Genomic DNA, 15,610 nt, shown 5'->3' with positions numbered 1-15,610 from the left:
TGTACCCAAACTAAAATTTTATCATTTTCTTCACAAAACTAGAGCTTTCTTTTGGTGGTATTTAATCACCGCTGGGGTTTTTATTTTTTGCTATATTAACAAAAAAAACCCACAAATTTTGAAAAAAAACACACGTTTTTCTTTGTTTCTGTTATAAAAGTTTGCAAATAAATAATTGTTCTTCATAAATTTAGGCCGAGATGTATTCTGCTACATGTCTTTGGTGAAAATAACCCAAATTAGGATGTATTTTTTAGTTTGTAGGAAAGTTATAGAGTTCACAAACTATGGTATAGATCTGAATATTGATCAATCCTGAAGTACTGACGGCCAATCTAATTTCTTGAGGTCCAAGAATGTCAGAATAGTACAGATATCCCCCAAATGACCCCTTTTTGCAGAGTAGACAGTCCGACGTACTTCATAAGAGGAATGGCGATTTTTTTGAAGTTGTATTTTATTTGTCATAATTTTTCACAAAATGAAAAAATGCAAAAAATTATTTTCACTATTTTTTTTTTACATATTGTCACCAGTGCAGTACAGCGTCATCATATAACTGGCATGGTGGTGATCAGGGACACTGACTGGTGACAGTATGAAAAAAAAAATATATATTTTTTTTTACATTTTTTTTATTATTTTTAATTTTTTATTAAATTTATTTCTTTTTTTTAAGATTTTTTTTCATATTTCACTATGTCCAAAGTAGTACAATGTTACTAGGGGGAGGAATGATGTTCTGATTTCTCTATATAGATGTTTATTTAAAGTGTTACTAAACCCACAACAGTAAAATCAGTCTGTATATGCAGTAAAGCATGCTTGTCATGCTTACTGCGGAACCTAAAGGGTTAATCCTCTGCATTGTGTAAAAATTATGTTTGATCCTGTGTTCTCTGATCTTCTCCTTCTTCCACAGTCCCCAATCCATCTGCTGATAGAACAGAGCCTTGGGAGTAAGATGCACATGCTCAGTTTGGTATGTACTGATGGAGAGTTTTTTTTTTCTTGGGAGGGAGCATGTGATCAGCATAGGGCCAATCAGCGCTGTGCAGACAAAGGGTCAGGGGTCCTGCAGCCTCATAAGACAATCAGGGCAGAATTAAAACTTCTCCTACAAGCTTTAACCAGAGCCCTGCTGGACACTGATATAAATCCCAACTGCTGACGAGAAAAGGTATTTAGCAGTTTATATTTACTAAAATAATTGCATTCCCATGTTCAGTGAATTGTGGGAGGCCAGAAATAGTGAATGCAGGGTCCTGGATTTAGTAACACTACAGGGGTCACCTGCAGGTTTTTTCCCTCAATCTTCTAAAGAAACCTCAACCCCTCTGACACACCCGGTTTGGCGTACAAACATATAATGCCAGAGAAGATCACTGACAACAATACTTAGTACCACATGGTATTACAATATCAAGGGAAGCAGGCACCAAACAGGTAGTAATCACCTAATATAATTGATAACAAGGCAAGCTTAAAGATAAACAGTAACAACACCACTTGAAGTTCAACAGCAAGCAGTAAGGAGATCTAAGCTACCAAATTGCAGAAACTATACTACCAGTGTGCACTAATGGTGGCTATGTTAGTCCTAAACTAACTGGGTAGGCACTATCAATGTTTAAATTATGAATAGGGGGTAAAGGGGGCAAAGGTGGTGCAGGGTGATTAATGGGAGTGGCAGTCCATAAAGTTTCTCTTCTACCGGCTATCATTGGGGCCCTTTAAAAACCGTTGGTGCACTTTATGATAGTCATTTAAACTTGCATGCTGTGGAGTGTTGAGAGGTGTTGTAGAGTGTTAGCAAGAAGTGCCATGAATGTGATCTAGATATGATCACAGTGCGCTGTAACCACAGCTGTGGGCTGGTAGGGTGTGGTACAGAGTTGGTAGATGTGTGGTTTAGTGAACGTGCAGTATGGATTAGATGCAATAAATGTCCTGCCCTTAGTGGCTCAATTTCTGCTAGCAAAGGCGGACCTGTGGCCCTCTCACAGACTCCAAGGAGGTGGCGACAGGCTCTCGCAGTGGAAGAAGCCCCCCTTGATCTTGTCCTGGTGACTCAGTCGTTCAGTCTGAAGTGGAGTGTAAGATGAACGCTCTAGTCTCCCGACAGCAACTGTGCAAAGATAACAATGCTGGCAGGTCTGTTGAATCTCTAGTGTCTCCGCTCTTGACCTCGGGCTCCTGCTGACAGACGACAGACGAGTACCTCTCAGTCAAATGAGCCCATAGACAGTAATGCATAGTGCCTGGAATCCTTGGAGGTGTAGTTCAAGATGGTGGCCATGTAAAGTAACAACTGACTCTTTGAACTACAGGTTCTAAGAGACTCTGGGAAGCGGTAAGTGCTAGGAGGGTTTTTTTTAATTAAATTTCCCAGGAAAACGTGCTCTTTTGGTGCCAAAATATCGACATTTAACCCAAATGGTTGCAAGGAATTTAGTTCATAAATCCAAAAACGTCTCTTTTTTGGAAATCTCATTAACCAAATCCGAGCCCCTCCAAGTTTGCATATGTGCCTCCAACTTCTTAAGGGACCAAAAGTAATGGGACAGAATAATAATCATAAATCAAACTTTCACTTTTTAATACTTGGTTGCAAATCTTTTGCAGTCAATTACAGCCTGAAGTCTGGAACGCATAGACATCACCAGACGCTGGGTTTCATCCCTGGTGATGCTCTGCCAGGCCTCTACTGCAACTGTCTTCAGTTCCTGCTTGTTCTTGGGGCATTTTCCCTTCAGTTTTGTCTTCAGCAAGTGAAATGCATGCTCAATCGGATTCAGGTCAGATGATTGACTTGGCCATTGCATAACATTCCACTTCTTTCCCTTCAAAAACTCATTGGTTGCTTTTGCAGTATGCTTTGGGTCATTGTCCATCTGCACTGTGAAGCGGCGTCCAATGCGTTCTGAAGCATTTGGCTGAATATGAGCAGATAATATTGCCCGAAACACTTCAGAATTCATCCTGCTGCTTTTTTCAGCAGTCACATCATCAATAAATACAAGAGAAGCAGTTCCATTGGCAGCCATACATGCCCACGCCATGACACTACCACCACCATGCTTCACTGATGAGGTGGTATGCTTAGGATCATGAGCAGTTCCTTTCCTTCTCCATACTCCTCTCTTCACATCACTCTGGTACAAGGTGATCTTGGTCTCATCTGTCCATAGGATGTTGTTCCAGAACTGTGAAGGCTTTTTTAGATGTCGTTTGGCAAACTCTAATCTGGCCTTCCTGTTTTTGAGGCTCACCAATGGTTTCCATCTTGTGGTGAACCCTCTGTATTCACTCAGGTGAAGTCTTCTCTTGATTGGTGACTTTGACACACTTACACCTACCTCCTGGAGAGTGTTCTTGATCTGGCTAACTGTTGTGAAGGGTGTTTTCTTCACCAGGGAAAGAATACTTCAGTCATCCACCACAGTTGTTTTCCAAGGTCTTCCGGTCTTTTGGTGTTGCTGAGCTCACCGGTGCGTTCCTTCTTTTTAAGAATGTTCCAAACAGTTGTTTTGGCCACGCCTAATGTTTTTGCTATCTCTCTGATGGGTTTGTTTTGTTTTTTCAGCCTAATGATGGCTTGCTTCACTGATAGTGACAGCTCTTTGGATATCATCTTGAGAGTTGACAGCAACAGATTCCAAATGCAAATAGCACACTTGAAATGAACTCTGGACCATTTATCTGCTCATTGTAATTGGAATAATGAGAGAATAACACACACCTGGCCATGGAACAGCTGAGAAGCCAATTGTCCCATTACTTTTGGTCCCTTAAGAAGTGGGAGGCACATATGCAAACTGTTGTAATTCCTACACCGTTCACCTGATTTTGATGTAAATACCCTCAAATTAAAGCTGACAGTCTGCAGTTAAAGCACATCTTGTTCGTTTCATTTCAAATCCATTGTGGTGGTGTATAGAGCCAAAAATATTAGAATTGTGTCCATGTCCCAATATTTATGGACCTGACTGTATGTTGTTAGGACCAGACACTCCTTTACTACACTTGCAGGACTGATGCTTAGGACAGAGGTACTGCAGAAGAAATTTTTATTTCATACAGTAGCTCTTGTTCTTTTGCCTCTTTTCACACTTGTCTTCACCATCTCACAAAGAGCCAAAAAAAAAAAAAAACAATTCCTGGTAAAACATATGCAAAAAAATAATAAGACATGGTGTTTGAAATGAATCTCAAGCGTTTTAGTGTATCGTACTGCAGGTTTGATGGGATTGTTCCTGCTTTGAAGTTGGACTTGCGCTGACAAGGCATCAGATTTTTCCAACAAATTAATTAAATTCATACTCCATACTAAAGCAAACCACAATGGGAATAACAGATGTTCTGAATACATTAATGCAATAGAAGGTTTATACTTTGATATTTCAGAGATGATCAGAAGTGGAAGTGCCACCAACCAAAACCTCTTCAGCTCAGTGCATGCAACCTAAAGTACGATAAATAGAAGACAAATCCTGAAACTGGTCTGTGTAAAACAGTTATCTAGCAAGATGGTAACCTGCACAGTCTAGCATAGAGATATCATATGGTTGATGCTTTCAAATTGATTATGGTGCCAGGTAACAAGTGGAAACATTCTAGGGCCATATTCACACTAAACACTGAATATGTCAGCCGTTTATCATTTTCTCTTTGCCCCCCCCCCCCCCCACTCTCCTGCTCTGTTCAAACAAAGCCATGTGGGGTTTGAATCTAAGAGAGAGTCTAAAGGTAAACAGCTCCTGCAATACATCTTGAAAACCATTATGAAACTAGAAAATAAAGTGTTTTTTTTCTCAAAGCTATTTTAGAAAAAAGTAAATAAAACTGAAGATTTGCAGTAGCCTCCCTGGCGGTATTCCCGAGTGTAGCTCGGGGTAAAGTTTCAGTACCACAATCGGTAACCCCGAGCTACACTCGGGCTTACCATGTGGCGTTGCTCTGGGATCTCTTCTTGTTTTACCTTGTCCTGCGCTCCCGCGATGTCCCCCCTGCAGTGTCCCCTGTAATGTTCTCCGGCCGATGTTGGCATCTGTCTTCTGGGTTCTGTTCCCTGCAACGTCGGGACGTACGGGGGACGGAACAACGGGAAATCTGAAAATGACAAAAAGTGACATTCACTCAATACACTAAAATCACATAGTATAACATTCCTGTATCAAACCATTTCACATACATTTTGTCCCGAGTGCTTTGTCCTGTGCCCTGCCTGCATTTTTACTGTTCTTTCTGCCTGGAAACTGAGAAACGTCCATGGCGTCCAAAAAGCGTCCCTTTAGGTCAAAATCGGTTTTAGACCGGCTAGAGAACAGTGATAGTAAATCAGAACCACTTGCAGAATTGAGTGATAATGATTCGTGGGGGAAATTCGTCATCAGACACTGAAAATGATTCTGCGACTGAGCTCAGCGATGTGCGAACTTGGCGCTATATTTCAAATTTCAGTGTTTTTGGTTTGATTATATTATTGAATTAAATTTATTATTATATTATTATTTTTTATGATTATTTATTAAATTATAATTTATGATTTCGTGTTTCAAATTTTAACATACCCGGGATGTTTACTAGACTCTTGTTCGGACAGATTTCAGTGAGTTATTCCTAAAAATTACAGGCCTACAATAAAAAAACTACATATTTCCATGCAAAATAATGTACCGCTTTGAGCACAGAAATACTGACATAATCAGACCGCTAGGGAGGTTAAATTTAGTAGTAAATCTTTGTAAAATACTTACTAGGACCATAACTATGTGTGGTGGGGCCCCGTAGCAAAGCCAATTTGGGGACATCTGTCTGTCCAATCTCCATCACATAGGCAGTTCTCTTTTGAAAAAAAAAAAAAAAGTCATGCAGAGGTTCCCAAACTATTTATACATTAATTTTACCTTGGCTTTTCCAAACATAATTGCTATCAGTGTAGCCAAACAATTCTAAGCGCTACAGGAGTTGCACGCTTTGCACACTGGATGGACTTTTGTCTTTTTGCAGCCAGACTATGTAACTATGTATACTTTACTCTTGCCATTCTATCATCTCAAACCAGTCTGCCCATCCTCCTCTGTCCTCCAACATCAACAAGGCATTTTCATCCACACAACTGCTGCTCATGGGATATTTTCTCTTTTGCGGACCATTCTCTGTAAACCCTAGAGATCGTTTTACATGGAAATCCCAGTAGATCAGCAGTTTTTGAAATACTCAGACCAGCCCATCTGACACCAACAACCATGCCACAGTCAAAGTCACCTAAATTCCCTTTCTTCCCCTATCTGATGCTCGGTTTGAACTTCAGCAAGTCGTCTTCACCACATCAAGATGCCTAAATGCATTGAGTTGCTGCCATGGGATTAACTGATTAGCAATTTGTGTTACCAAACAATTGAACAGGTGTACCTAATAAAGTACGCTGCATTGTTAAAAAATGGTCATTTATGTTTTTAATTCTTTCTGGTGTGTTGGCAGCCCATTCATAATAAATTGGCTGCCAATGCACAACAGCTAAATATGAATTGAGTTCACAATGAATGGGATCATAATGCCCTGCAGATAGAGCCCATCACAATGTATAGAGGGTGTGTTGTGGTGTGCGTGTCATGTGTGTTTTTCATCAGTTGTGGTGGGTTTGCAGCACATTCATGTTGAATGGGTTGCCAATGCACAACAACAAATAAATATGAATGGGATTCAGAATGAATGGGATCATAATGAATGGGATTGTAATGCACGGCACAAAGAGCACCCCAGAGCACATATAATGTGCGTTGTGGTGCACTACATTGTTAAAAAGTGGCCATGTATATTTTTCATCAGTTGTGGTATGTTGGTACCTCATTCATTAAGAATGGGCTGCCAATACCCCACAACAAATAAATGGGAATGGGCTATATAATAGATTGAATAGTAATGAATAGGATCGTAATGCATTGCATACAGAGCACACCACAACACATATATGGTGCGTTGTGTTTCGCTGCATTGTTAAAAAAAAAAGGTAATGCGTGCTTTTCATCGGTTGTGGTGTATTGGCAGCTCATTCATAAAGAATGGGCAGACAACACACCAAAATGGATGAATATGAATGGAATTCACAAAGAATGGGGTCATAATGCAGTGCAGATAGAGTACACCACAATGCCTATATGGTGTGTTGTGCGTGTCATACATGTTTTTAATCCATTGAGGTGTGTTGGCAGACCATTCATAATGAATGGGCTGCCAATGCACCACAACAAATGGATGCAAATTTGATTCATAATAAATGGAATCATAATGCATTGCACAAATAGCACACCACTACACATACAGTATATGGTAAGTTGTGGTGCTCTGCATTGTTAAAAAACAGGTCATGTGTGTTTTTCATCTGTTGTGGTTTATTGGCAGCTCATTCATAAAGAATATCCTACCAACACACCACAGAAGATCAATATGAATGGGATGCGCAATGAATTGGATCATAATGCACTGCACATAGACTGCACCACAACACATATAAGATGTGTTGTGGTGCAGTGCATTGCTAAAGAGGGGTCATGCGTGTTTTTTCAACTGTTGTGGTGTGTTGGCAGCTCATTCATAAAGAATATCCTACCAACACACCACAGAAGATCAATATGAATGGGATTCGCAATGAATTGGATCATAATGCACTGCACATAGACTGCACCACAACACATATATGATGTGTTGTGGTGCAGTGCATTGCTAAAGAGGGGCCATGCGTGTTTTTTCATCTGTTGTGGTGTGTTGGCAGCTCATTCATAATGAATAGGCTGCCAATGCACCTCAACAGATGAATATAAAGGCATTCATGATAAGTGAGATGATAATGCACTGCACACAGAGTTCACCACAATACATGTACATTGTATTGTGGTGTGCTGAATTGTTAAAAAATGGTCATGTATGTTTTTTTATCTGATGTGGTGTGTTAGCAGCCCATTCAAAAAGAATAGACTGCCAAAGTACCACAGCAGATGAATATGTATGGAATTCGATAATGAATTGGCTGCCAAGGCACCACAATGGATGAAAAATGTGCAAAACCCCTTTTTAAAAATGCAGCTCACCACAACACACGGTACACTGGATGCATTGCGGTGCACTATAGTATGTGGTGCCATACCAAGCATTAACGCATGTACATTACCACACCGCAATGGAATAATGGAAGTGTGAATGGATCCTCATGTGTAAAGATACCTTTAATGTTTGAAATAAATCCAGCATTTACATCGCTTATCCTGCTTATTAAGCGCTTTTTGGCCCGATTTGATGCCTAACCTTTCTCAGCAGAAGTGGCACAATGGATGAAAAGGATGAATATGTCTTTTCATTACATGTCAGAAAAAAAGTGAGGAGAATCTGCCAACAAACCCATAAAGATATTGTAATTTTCTCCTCGCCATTCATCAATCTTCTATCCATCCTTAGGTGAAACATCCCCTTTCATGCATAACTCAGACATTTTCTCCTAAAAAAAAGAATCTGGCCATTTTTTCCTTCTCATGCAAGCGCTAAGAGCCTCTTATTACTGCAATAAAACCTTCCACATTTCTTAAATTGAAAATCAGTGGGAAAGCTTTAGGAAAAAGTATCCATTAGCGGGTGATGGGATGGCGGGGCGTCTTTTCAGAGTCGCTGTTTTGTTGTGATTGCATAATGCCAGGGAAATGGCATGTCAATTATTGGCCAGGCTACAGAGCAAGGACAGAACAGGGAGATGATTTTAGGCCAAGCAGACAATAACTAGCCATGGGGACCATTGATAGACATCAGCGAGTGGCTATGAAAGGCAAAAGAATGGCATTCAAGGATCTACATTTAGAGCTTTTATTAGCAGTGTCAATATTTTGATTATCAAACTGATTATCATCTCCTGGGGGGTTAATAACAAACATTTCCAAACCTGTTCATTAACACTTAAAGCTTAACTTAACACTTAAACAAGTCATTTGTTTATATTTTACCTTCCCCCATCGTCACCATGCTGACAAAAATTCAGTTTTCATTACACGTCTCATTTTAGGTGCTTGAAAAAGCAATATTGTGGCTCCTAGATGAATGAATAATTCAAACAATAGTGGATATTACCCGCTCCAAGCTGGCAAAAGTTAACAGGGGCGGACTGACAACTCATGGGGCCCCTCCTTATTTCTGGAGGAGGGCCTTGGTCTGGGAAAATGGGATCAAAGATGGTGGACTTCCTCCACATTCAGGGCCGGACTGACAACTCATGGGGCCCCCGGGCAATAGGGGATCATGGGGCCCCTGTGTCCTTGCCCAAACTCAACAAAACCTGTGAAAAAGGTACCAGGGGCATCTCATGGGGCCCCCTACTGACCCCGGGCCCTCGGGCAGTGCCCGAGTTTACAAATGGTCAGTCCGCCCCTGATTGTCCCTAAAAAGTGAACAATTAAACAAATTAATACTTGACTAGGTAGGAGCTGCAATAATTATATAACTAAGATGAAAAATAGAGTGAACTAACAATAACATCAAACAAATGGTATTCCTGAAACAAATATGATGAATAGTGAACATAATATATTATGGTGACAGTCCCATAAAGATGTAGTCCACAAATATGCTCTTTCACCACGTGCAGACAATAGGTGAATATCTCACTCGCCAGAAAAAATTTACCCCGGTTAAGATGGTCAGATATCTCTTTGTTATCATAAATATTAACGACCAGCATCAGAGATGACTGTCCCCAGTTGCTCTTGCTCTTCTCTGTACTTTCTCCAGTTTCCCAATGTTCTTTTTGCGACTTGGTGCCCAAAACTGAACTGCATATTCCAGATGAGGTCTTACTAATGATTTGTACCGTGCAGTCATCTCTGATCCCCTGGATCCATATCTCTGATTAGGAGACCGGGAGGTCTGATCCAGGAGAGTCTGTTGCTGGTCGTCAATATTTATGATAACGATGCAATATTTTTCTGGTGAGTGAGAAATTCACTTATTGTCTGCACGTGGTGAAAGAGCACAAATATGGACGTGCAAACATTAGGTGAATTTCTCACTCACCAGAAAAAATGTACCCCTGTTAAGGTGGTCTTATGTCGCTTTGTTATCATAAATATTGACGACCAGTACAGAGTACAGAGAAGGGCAACCAAACTGATAAGAAGAATGGAGGAGCTCAGCTATGAGGAAAGATTAGAGGAACTGAATTTATTTTCTCTTGAGAAGAGGGGATTAAGGGGGGATATGATCACCATGTATAATACATAAGGGGGGATATGATCTCCATGTATAATACATAAGGGGGGATATGATCTCCATGTATAATACATAAGGGGGGATATGATCTCCATGTATAATACATAAGGGGGGATATGATCTCCATGTATAATACATAAGGGGGGATATGATCACCATGTATAATACATAAGGGGGGACATGATCTCCATGTATAAATACATAAGGGGGGATATGATCTCCATGTATAATACATAAGGGGGGATATGATCTCCATATATAATACATAAGGGGGGATATGATCTCCATGTATAATACATAAGGGGGATATGATCTCCATGTATAATACATAAGGGGGTATATGACCTCCATGTATAATACATAAGGGGGGATATGATCTCCATGTATAAATACATAAGGGGGGTATGATCTCCATGTATAATACATAAGGGGGGACATGATCTCCATGTATAAATACATAAGGGGGGTATGATCTCCATGTATAATACATAAGGGGGGATATGATCACCATGTATAATACATAAGGGGGGATATGATTTCCATGTATAATACATAAGGGGGATATGATCACCATGTATAATACATAAGGGGGATATGATCTCTATGTATAATTCATAAGGGGGGATATGATCTCCATGTATAATACTTAAGGGGGGATATGATCTCCATGTATAATACATAAGGGGGATATGATCTCCATGTATAATACATAAGGGGGATATGATCTCTATGTATAATTCATAAGGGGGGATATGATCTCCATGTATAATACTTAAGGGGGGATATGATCTCCATGTATAATACATAAGGGGGATATGATCTCCATGTATAATACATAAGGGGGGATATGATCTCCATGTATTATACATAAGGGAGGATATGATCTCCATGTATAATACATAAGGGGGATATGATCTCCATGTATTATACATAAGGGGGGATATGATCTCCATGTATATTACATAAGGGGGGGGGTATGATCTCCATGTATAATACATAAGGGGGGATATGATCTCCATGTAGAATACATAAGGGGGGATATGATTACCATGTATAATACATAAGTAGGGATATGATCTCCATGTATAATACATAAGGGGGATATGATCACCATGTATAATACATAAGGGGGATATGATCTCCATGTATAATACATAAGGGGGGGATATGATCACCATGTATAATACATAAGGGGGGATATGATCTCCATGTATAATACATAAGGGGGGATATGATCTCCATGTATAATACATAAGGGGGGATATGATCTCCATGTATAATACATAAGGGGGGATATGATCTCCATGTATAATACATAAGGGGGGATATGATCTCCATATATAATACATAAGGAGGGATATGATCTCCATGTATAATACATAAGGAGGGATATGATCTCCATGTATAATACATAAGGGGGGATATGATCTCCATATATAATACATAAGGGGGATATGATCTCCATGTATAATACATAAGGGGGGATATGATCTCCATGTATAATACATAAGGGGGGATATGATCACCATGTATAATACATAAGGGGGGATATGATCTCCATGTATAATACATAAGGGGGGATATGATCTCCATGTATAATACATAAGGGGGGATATGATCTCCATGTATAATACATCAGTGGTTCATATAGTGAACTCGGTGTAGAGTTATTCACCCTGAGGTCATTACAGAGGACAAGGGGGCGCTCTTTACATCTGGAGGAAGAGAAATGTAATCTTCAAAAATGGAAAGGTTTCTTCACAGTAAGAGCTGTGAAAATGTGGAATAGACTCCCTCAAGAGTTGGTTCTGCCCAGCTCAGTGGATTGTTTTAAAAAAGTTCTGGATTCTTTCTTAGATACACAGAATATAACTAGATACTAACATTTATAGGTAAAGTTGATCCAGGGAATATCTGGTTGCCTCTCGGGGGATAAAGGAGGAATTTTTTCCCAGCAGGAGCAAATTGGATCATGCTTTGCCAGGGTTTTTGCTTTCTTCTGGATCAACTGTGGGTATACGATTATAACTTTTTTTTTTTTTATATGGTTGAACGGGATGGACTTTTGTCTTTTTTCAGCCAGACTAACTATGTAACTGCTCCCTGCCAAATGAAACTTTGCTCTGGTACATATCCCACACAGTAGTGCCTAGCTCCCATTTTGCCATTTGTTTAGTCTCTTGCCTATTAGCCTAGCAAATGTCAAGAACTGATTTTTAACATTCGGCTTCCATTGATTTCAGTGGGGTTGAGATTCGGCACCCAAGCTTTATTCATGTTCACCAAACCCTTCTCAAACCAAACCCCAGCTCATCACCAGGGGTGGACTGACCATTTGGAAACTTGGGCACTGCCTGAGGGCCCAGGGTCAGTAGGGGGGCCCCATGAGATGCCCCTGGTACCTTTTTCATAGGCTTTTTTGAGTTTGGGCAAGGACACAGGGGCCCCATGATCCCCTATTGCCCGGGGGCCCCATGAGTTGTCAGTCCGCCCCTGATTAGCACTGTTTCCATGCTTCTTGAACAGCATTAGCAGAAGACATACAAGTTTTACTTGCAGTCTGCTATTTCACGAAAAAAAAAAACAAAGAAAAACGACAAAAAAAAAACATATTTTTTTTAATACTGATAATACCGTAATGATGTAAGAAGATCTACAACATAGTCATAATAAATCAGATGTAATATCATTCTGGCTGACTTCCAGGTTCTTTTACTAAAGTCCAATTAGAAAAATGATCCTTTTAAGGAGGCCCCCGATACATATCACTGAAACTGTCATCATAGTTCTCATTTAAGATAATGTCCTTTACTGTGAAATCCAATCTGAGCTCACTTATTGGAGGAAATCCCTCGGTGGATGTTCTCATCTGCTAGGTGACATAATACTATGTGGGACTTAGTGTTAAGAGGGATGTGGAGAGATTTTAGATATGTAATAGACTTTTCTTTTTGAGTGGTTCTTCTTTCAAGCCCAGATTTGTTGTCTATTTGTAATGTCTTTTGGATTGAGTTGATAAAGCTCAACAATTGGATAAAAATGTTGGTAGTCAGACACATTAGTAAACTTCCCCTATCTTTTTTGAAAACCTTAAAAGCAGAACTTGGGATAACTGAACTCCTGGCTATGGACGTGAGTGACATCATCTAACGCTGGCTAATCAAGCTGTTCGTATTTCGTAAGAGGTCACCTTGTTTTGAAAGCTTCCTGAAGACCCCTTAATCAGGGTTAGATATTCTTTTTATTATACAGGATTTTATAGCACCAGCAGTATTTGTAGCACTTTACTTAATAAAATGGGACAGAATAGTTACAATACAATTCAATACTAGAGGGTTAGGAGGGCCCTGCTCAGGGGCGGACTGACCATTTGGAAACTCGGGCACTGCCCGAGGGCCCGGGGTCAGTAGGGGGCCCCATGAGATGCCCCTGGTACCTTTTTCATAGGCTTTTTTGAGTTTGGGCAAGGACACAGGGGCTCCATGATCCCCTATTGCCCGGGAGCCCCATGAGTTGTCAGTCCGCCCCTGGCCCTGCTACTGAGAGTTTACAATCTAGTAGGGAGGGACAAATGGTACAAAACCATTAGGGATAAGCTGATGTAAGCTTTAAAAGATTCAGTTGTTAGAGGAAGGGGGGATAGGCTTCCTTAACCTCCCTGGAGGTATTCCCGAGTATAGCTCGGGGTAAAGTTTCAGCACCACAAGAGGTAACCCCGAGCTACACTCGGGAATACCATGCAGCGCTGCTCCGGGATAGGGGTGGACTGACCATTTGGAAACTTGGCTAACTATGTAACTGCTCCCTGCCAAATGAAACTTTGCTCTGGTACATGTCCCTCACAGTAGTGCCTAGCTCCCATTTTGCCATTTGTTTAGTCTCTTGCCTATTAGCCTAGCAAATGTCAAGAACTGATTTTTAACATTCGGCTTCCATTGATTTCAGTGGGGTTCAGATTCGGCACCCAAGCTTTATTCATGTTCACCAAACCCTTCTCAAACCAAACTCCAGCTCATCACCAGGGGCGGACTGACCATTTGGAAACTCGGGCACTGCCCGAGGGCCCGGGATCAGTAGGGGGCCACATGAGATGCCCCTGGTACCTTTTTCATAGGCTTTTTTGAGTTTGAGCAAGGACACAGGGGCCCCATGATCCCCTATTGCCCAGGGGCCCCATGAGTTTTCAGTCCGCCCCTGCTCCGGGATCCCTTCTGCACTTACCTTGTCCTGCGCACCCACGATGTTCCCCCCGCAGCGTCCCCGGCCATCTCCTCCGGCCGATGCCGGCATCTGTCTTCCAGGTTCCGTTCCCTGCGGCGTTGTGTCGTACGGGGGATGGAACTGGCGGGAAATTTAAAAATGTCAAAAAGTGACATTCACTAAATACACTAAAATCACATTGTATAACATTCCTGTATCAAACCATTTCACATACATTTTGTCCCGAGTGCTTTGTCCAGCGCCCTGCCTGCATTTTTACTGTTCTTTCTGCCTTGAAACTGAGAAACGTCCATGGCGTCCAAAAAGCATCCCTTTAGGTCAAAAGCGGTTTTAGACCGGCTAGAGAACAGCGATAGTAAATCAGAACCACTTGCAGAATTGAGTGATAATGATTGGTGGGGGAAATTCGTCATCAGACACTGAAAACGATTCTGCGACTTTGCTCAGCGATGTGCGAACTTGGCGCTATATTTCACATTTCAGTGTTTTTGGTTTGATTATATTATTGAATTAAATTTATTATTATTATATTATTATTTATTAAATTATAATTTATGATTTCGTGTTTCAAATTTTAACATGCCCGGGATGTTTACTAGACTCTTGTTTGGACAGATTTCAGTGAGTTATTCCTAAAAATTACAGGCCTACAATAAAAAAACTACATATTTCCATGCAAAAAAAGTACCGCTTTGAGCACAGAAATACTGACATAATCAGACCGCTAGCGAGGCTACAGAAATGAGATTTCAGGGATTGCCTAAAAGTGAACAAAGTATGAGAACTAGGAGCCGGAATTAGGAGATTGACAGATTGGGGTAGGGGGTTCCACAGGATAGGAGAGGCTCTGGAGAGGGCCTAGATGCAACAATGGGAGGAGGAGACAAGACAGCTAGATAGCAGAAGGTCTTGGAAGGAGTAAAGAGGATGGTTTGGGTGACATGTTGAGACAAGGTTGGTGATGTAGCATGGGGAAGAGTTGTGGATGTTTTTTTAGGTTGTGTAACACTACCCCCTTAGGAGCTGCAGTAGTTTTGAGTACCCCTATAGCTCTGCACAGCCAGGCAACAAGAAATTCTACACCAACTTGCGTCCAGTCCGCTGGCAAGGACAAGACACCTTATGCCAGTCATCATTG

Source organism: Staurois parvus, unplaced genomic scaffold (assembly GCF_062004578.1).
Source record: "Staurois parvus isolate SC_StPar_1 unplaced genomic scaffold, SC_StPar_1.0 ptg001263l, whole genome shotgun sequence".
NCBI classification, from domain to species: Eukaryota; Metazoa; Chordata; class Amphibia; order Anura; family Ranidae; genus Staurois; species Staurois parvus.
The sequence above is the reverse complement of the archived record's forward strand: the minus strand, read 5'-3'. Positions refer to the sequence as shown.